Genomic DNA, 6,841 nt, shown 5'->3' with positions numbered 1-6,841 from the left:
GGGTTGTGATGGGAAGCTCCAGGTTGTTGTTAAAAAGGTCGCAGTAGTTAAGACTGACACAACACTGTCTTTTGGAAACAAAAGTGATAAATATTGGTAATCATGAAGGGAACAGGGAATCTTAAGGGCCATTCAGGCAAAGTGTACAGACAGAGCATTCAAATAGAATTCATGATCATACAGTTCTAAAAAACTAACTCATTTGATGGATCAAGATTTGAAAGCAACCGTGCAAAACCAGCTGCAACTGAGAGATTATATCAAAGGTCTAGATTTGGAGTGTAGTGGCCTGTGACCTCAGAAACCATATTAATTAAGAAGGCTTTATCTCACGTGAGCGTTTAGTAAGTACAGAAGCAAGATCACTAGTACAGAAGCAAAAAAGAGCTATTTCACATCGCCCCACCATCATCTCACACACTCTGTAAAAGGGCTTAACCTCACGTTAGCGTTCACCTATTATTTGCCATCTTTATCCTCATGAATCTCCACCCCTCTATCATATGAAAATGCGCACACCGATGCACATCCAAATCATTTGTATATCACAGAAATGCTGTTAATCAAAATCAACTTGAGAATGTGGGCTGTCTTTCCAGTTTCCAGCCAGGGAAGCTGTCATTCATGAAAACTCTGGACAACAACTTGTGTTGAAATGAAATTGGATCAGAGGATTAAGGCCTGTATATGTCTGGCATTTCAACCTCAATTAAATCACTAGCAATGACAGAACATTCTCAGAGACAATGCTTTTGACCCAATGCTTTTGTTAATCAAATGAGAATTAAATGAAGTTTGTAGATTAGTCAAATGTGTTGTGAACAAGAATGGGCTGACCAGAAGCAAGACTGATTAGGTAAGGTCAAAATCTCCTCTAAGGCATATTACAATAGTAAGTGCTAAAGCAAAGTGCAATTTATGAGTGGAAATTAAACTGTCATCACATTCCAAAAGACCAGAACCTGGGACGCAGAGATAATCATCCAAACAAAAGTGTAATATCAGATGGGTAAATCTATTCTGCACACACAAATGTATTTTTATGGCTATTTGGTAGCAGTACATTACCTTAAACCCAAGGATATAATGTGAGAAATACTATCAGGGCTTTGGCCCTCAAATTTTAGAAAACTTTAATTTTCACTAATGTGGTCAGCAGCATGATAAGGTTACAGTACTTATAAGGTTTCTGAGAGGTACTTGTAAATGAGGGTAAGTCAAACATATGCCATGTTTCTCGATGATTACTAAGATGAAGTGCTGTTGTGAAACTTCCTGGCTGATGGGCCAAGGGGCTTGTGATGGTGTTAGTGGGATTTGCCTCCCTCTTTATGTATTACATTACCTCAGTGAGTCTAAGTGTATTTCAGTGTGTTGTGTTTATAGCATCCATGATTCAGAAATCGAAACAGTTGCGTGAGGTGGGTTCCATATGGAAGAAAGTGGGAAGCGACATGTAAAAGGACAGTACTTTCTTTGCATTCTTTTGATTCGTTTTTTCTTTTCACATATGTATATATATGTGTGTGTGTGTGTGTGTGTGTGTATGAAAAGAAAAAATGAATCAAAAGAATGTAAAGAAAATACTGTACTTTTATATATATATATATATATATATATATATATATATGTATATTGTGTATTGATCATTTAGAGTCCAAGGACACCTGAGAGAGAGAGAGAGAGAGAGAGAGAGAGAAAGGGAAATAAACACTGATTAGGAGACTTGAGGTATCCAACAGTTATCCAACATTTATGCATTTACAGAACACATACTCATCTTCTGAGCAAAAGAAGTGTTTAAGATCATCTCATACATCAAAGTGATACAGCACTGCAATAACATTGACCTAATGATGGTTGTAACTCAAATGTGGTCATAAAATACTTGGATTTACTACATGTTAGAAGAAAAGTGGTGATCGATTTTAAAAAAGTAGAGCTGGAAGCTGAGTGATATGATTTTTTTTACTAGACGATGAGAGACAAAAATATGGATGCCATTGTTTGTGATAGCTGTTAAATGTACAAACTGTAAGTAAGATTCTTGTTTTCCCTCCTTGTGTGCATGTACACATCCTGCATCACAATTTGCCTTAAATATATTTACATCAAAAGACAATATGAGAAATGGAAAAAAAGGATTAGATTGTCCTACTTATGAATCATCAGGTTTGTTTAGGTTAGTTAAGACGAATTAGGCATAAAAGACTGCATGTATGTTACTATGCATTAATATATTAAGCTCTCCAGAAAATCATGCCTCAGGGGTGTAGGCATTGAGTAAATTATGTAATCTCAGTATTTACACATAACTTCTCCAAGTACTTTTCATGGAAATGATTCAGTTGCTTAGAATCTTGGAATCTTGTGTTGACTGGCGATGGAAGAAAACTGACCCTACACTGAAAACATTTGCCCTTACCTTTACATAATCTGTTACATATGTAAAAATCACAATTATACTGGGAGGAACAGGCAGGAAAGCTTTTTTCTGGAACATCTTTTCATAATCTCTGTCGTTAACTGTCAGAGAGAGAGAGAGAGAGAGAGAGAGAGAGAGAGAGAGAACTGATCAGAGCACTGAGAGACAGAACAGAACTTTATCAGAGGACAGAACAGTTACCATTTGATAACTGATGACGGGGCCCAAAGGACTGTTGTAAACAGACAGTTTCTGTCCAAACCCCATTCAAGCCCATTCGAATTTATCATCAAACAGTCCCACTCAGCTAAGTCACATAGGTGTTATTACAGACAAATAAAGAGAAAAAGAAAAAGATGTGCAAACACTGCAAACACAATTCTGTTCAAATTAGGCTAGATCTATCCTTGTGTCCTGTGATTGCTGTTGTTTACTGAAAGCATATGAGCAGTAAAGCCTGCAGGAGCTGTGCCATTATGTGATTGCTACAGTCATGTATCTCCATTCTCATCACACACCAGTGCCCTCCTGAGGTAATATAATTGGGACATCATGTGCATGATTGCCTGAAAAAAGCTCAGATAAGTCTTGGGCAATAGCATCAGGATTTATGTCAGAACAGGGATCTGCCTCTCCACAATAGTAGTACATCATCTCTGTCTGTTTGCTTTCTCTCTTGTTCTATCTCTCTCTCTCTCTCTTTCACATACAAACACAAACACACACACACACACACCTGTCAGAACACAACGTCACCGCGTCAATAATTCTCTTTACTCCACTTACAGTCAACACTCTTCTCAAACGGCGTTACACCAAAGAGCTATCAATATTGTTACACGAGTGACTTGTGTTTCACTTACTTCTCAAATATTTCTCACATTCACTATGAGTACTGTGATAACATAAATTGAGAGACTGCCCATGGGTTGGAAAAGAGACAGAGTGCAAGGACTTGATCAAAATTCTTTTTATTTTAACACGATAGCTTCATATTTGTCATATAATTTATCATAATGTTGGCCCAAGTTTTCATTTTCAATGATCATCTCAATCAGTAATGTTATTGAGATGACTCATGTCATTATAGGAATACTGCATTCTGTACAAATCATGAAATGATGACACAGTCTTATTTTTAGCCATTCTTGCCAGTGTGCTTTCAACTGGGTTGGCGGGATTGAAAGCACTCCAGATACTAGTAGTGGCAGTGCCAGTAGCAGTAGCAGTAATAGTAGTACCAGAAGTAGTATAGTACTACTGGTAGAAGTAGGAGGAGGAGTAGTGGTAATAGTACTTTTAGTAGGAGTAGTAGCAACACTGATAGTAGTGACTTTAGCTGTAGTAGGAGGAGGAGTAAAATGAGCTTTTCAATGTATTCAAAATGTATTCAGAAGTGTTTGAACTTCTACTGTCTTTGTGGTTCCTCTGTTTTGAAGACTAGTACTAAACGATAGTTGGGGTTGGATTTCTGAGTGTAAGGGTGAGTTTTCACTGTGCATCTTTTCACTGCGCTGCTGATGGAGCTTTAATCATAATTTTAATCGTGTTTGACCTCCTGTCTGCCACTGAGTTATGAAACAGTGTGGTGCATCAAACCATACCTTATTTGATTTCAGAGTCAAATTAGTGAAGATGTAGAAAACCTGCGCTGAATTTCAATTAGAAACTGGGATCTGACAAAGACAGCACAGTTCTCCTAAATGCTATCAAATAAATCATATAAAGAGATAAATAATGCTGAAATCTACTGATTAAATCTATATCTATCTGTCCTCTGAATCTTCAAACAATGTCAGCTGGTGGTTTGTTTATATCTCTTGTGCTCTTGTGCCTGTCCAAATTACCCTTATTCAACTCTGAGTACACATGACCCTCTCTCTCTCACTCTCTCCCCCTCTTTCTGTCTTTCTTTCTATTTTTCTCCATAGTTTTCTTTAGCGTGGTTTTCCTGCAAGACTTAAACTGCTGCTTTTAATGTTATCTTTCAGGTAGTAATTGACATGTTACATAACAAAAACAAAACAAAGCAAAGGAAAAACAAGAAAAACACCATTGGAATAAATGTAACTGGGCAAACACAACTATACAACTATTATCATAAGAATGTTGTTGGTATGTTCATTCATACTTTATGGTTTTCCCCCTCATTTTTCAATGAATGTGAATCCTTTCAGACATGTTTTGTCACAATGAAGAATAATATCAGCCGAAGTATTAAAGTCAAACTGATAACTTTCTGTGCCTGATCAATATTATGATACATTCATGATTGAAGAGCTCAAATACCCATCATTCAAGAAGAAAGAACAAATGGACAGATACGTAAATTAGTTTTGATATATTCAAAACTAATTCACAAACATTTTTTTCCGTGGCATTCTCATTAACCTTTAAGTTTTGATGCACAATCAATATGGGTAAAAACGCAGATGGATTGGACTGAATATTTGGTAATATGGATTTCACTGAGCAAACACAAGCCTCTAAATGAAAAAAAAAGAAGTCAGATCGGAAGAAATGTACTGACAATAGTGAAGTAGGAGGAGATCCATCAAGTGTTAAGGATGTTAGTCAAAGGAGGAAAAAGCAGCTTAGGACAAGTATTAAAGGCACTCATGTAGAGGTGTTCAAAACTGTTGATTTGTAATGAGTGGACAAGATAACACTGCTCCCCACCAGGCTCCCTCAGGCAGTTGAGAGGGTTACTGGATCTGTTAAGATGGCTGGATGTCTCTGGGTAGTGTGAGGATTCGGAAGAGAACTGCAATGACAAAAGATTTTATGTTTGAAATCTCAGACTCATTAAACCTCAGGCAAGATCATAGGAGTATCATGGGGTTTATTCTAGGGTGCTACTGAATGTTGTCTTTGAAGCCATCAAGATAAATATAAAAGTGCGTACCATATAAATACAGTGCTTTAAGACTAGGATGGACGGCTGGGCTGGAATACAGAATTTGAGCATGCCTCTGGAGTTTCAGGGTCGGCTGCCTGACAGAGGTCAAATAGGGTTTATAGGTTACTTCCAGTGAAGTGTTACAAATACAGTAAATTGTGGCATGTGGCTGATGTTTGGTAAGGGAGGTTGAGGTGTGCAAAGTGATGACAAGAATACGACCAACAGAAAAAATCAAAAAGGTTTGGCTCTTTCTATTTTTAGGGTGAACATAATACATCCTATGGGTGCTATGAAGTGCAAAAAAAACAATTTATGAAATTGTGAGACTGTACAGCTCAACACAAGGTTTGTGTGAAGGTTTGTGGCATGTATATGTGAAATTGTGTATGAAGGTCTGTTGTTTGCTGTAGATCTACAATCTTACATGTCTGCAAGTATAAACAACAGTAGAGGTGAATTTGTGTTGTTTAAAAGCTAATTGTTAAAATTTAGAATTGCAGTTCAGATTCTGCACATCTGAACTCTTTAAAAAACAACAACAACAACACCAAAAAAAACAAAAAAACTAGCTGTCTCATATCACTCGTATCATCATAAATTCCGCATGTTGATAGAGGAGTGAACTCCTTGCATCCATTCCCTTCCAATTCATCAGTGCCAGAATAGTCCAATAGAGTCAAATGAATACATACCTCTGGATGTTGGGTGAACCCCATATAGCTCAAGAAAACTATCCCTAGAGTGACTTTTGTTACTCTCTTATTCTGCAAGTATATAATGCTTTACTAGTCTCAGACACCACTACATGGAGCTGAGCTCAGTCGTTCCTGTCTAGTTCCGCATTACCCCATTCACTACTAAAGTAGAGCAATTCTGACCTGCAGCATCACTGTCTGTGAGATCTGAAAGGATCCTGTCTTCTCATTGTTGACATGCTCACCTTCCTCTTAGCAGAGGAGACCTGTCCATCACCAGCTTGTACCATAGCTATTAGCGACCTCGGTGCACTCCTCAGCATTTGTGATGGTAGCTTATGTAGCTATGTAGCTTCTCTGATAAATGTACTTCCTAACAATGATTCCAAAATTAAATGAGAAGACTGTTTCAAGACTTTGAGACTGTCTTGACAACATCACCATTACTAGTCTGCCTCTTAGTCTGTTCAACTGGCTTTCAAGAACCAACACAAATCGTACAATTTCTTTATTTTCTGCTTTTTTAGTGTGCATATTACATTTGTTTATAATTTCAGTAAGCTCCATCTTCATTGTTATACATAATGACAAATGACATCTTTGCAAGTAAAGGGAGGTGCATTGAGGCTTCTTGACATTCTGATGATGAAACTATTTGGAAAGGAAGTCAGGAATATTTCAAATATAGCAGCAGCTCCTCTTGATGCTATTTTAACTGTTGAAAATAGGCTGTGGATTAGGGATTTAAGCTCCCTATAAATATGCAAGTATGCACTTCTCCAAGAGAGGAGTAGCAAATGACTGTTTTTAACATTTTAG

The sequence above is a fragment of the Chanos chanos genome, chromosome 1 (assembly GCF_902362185.1).
Source record: "Chanos chanos chromosome 1, fChaCha1.1, whole genome shotgun sequence".
NCBI classification, from domain to species: Eukaryota; Metazoa; Chordata; class Actinopteri; order Gonorynchiformes; family Chanidae; genus Chanos; species Chanos chanos.
Note: the sequence above shows the minus strand (reverse complement) of the source record.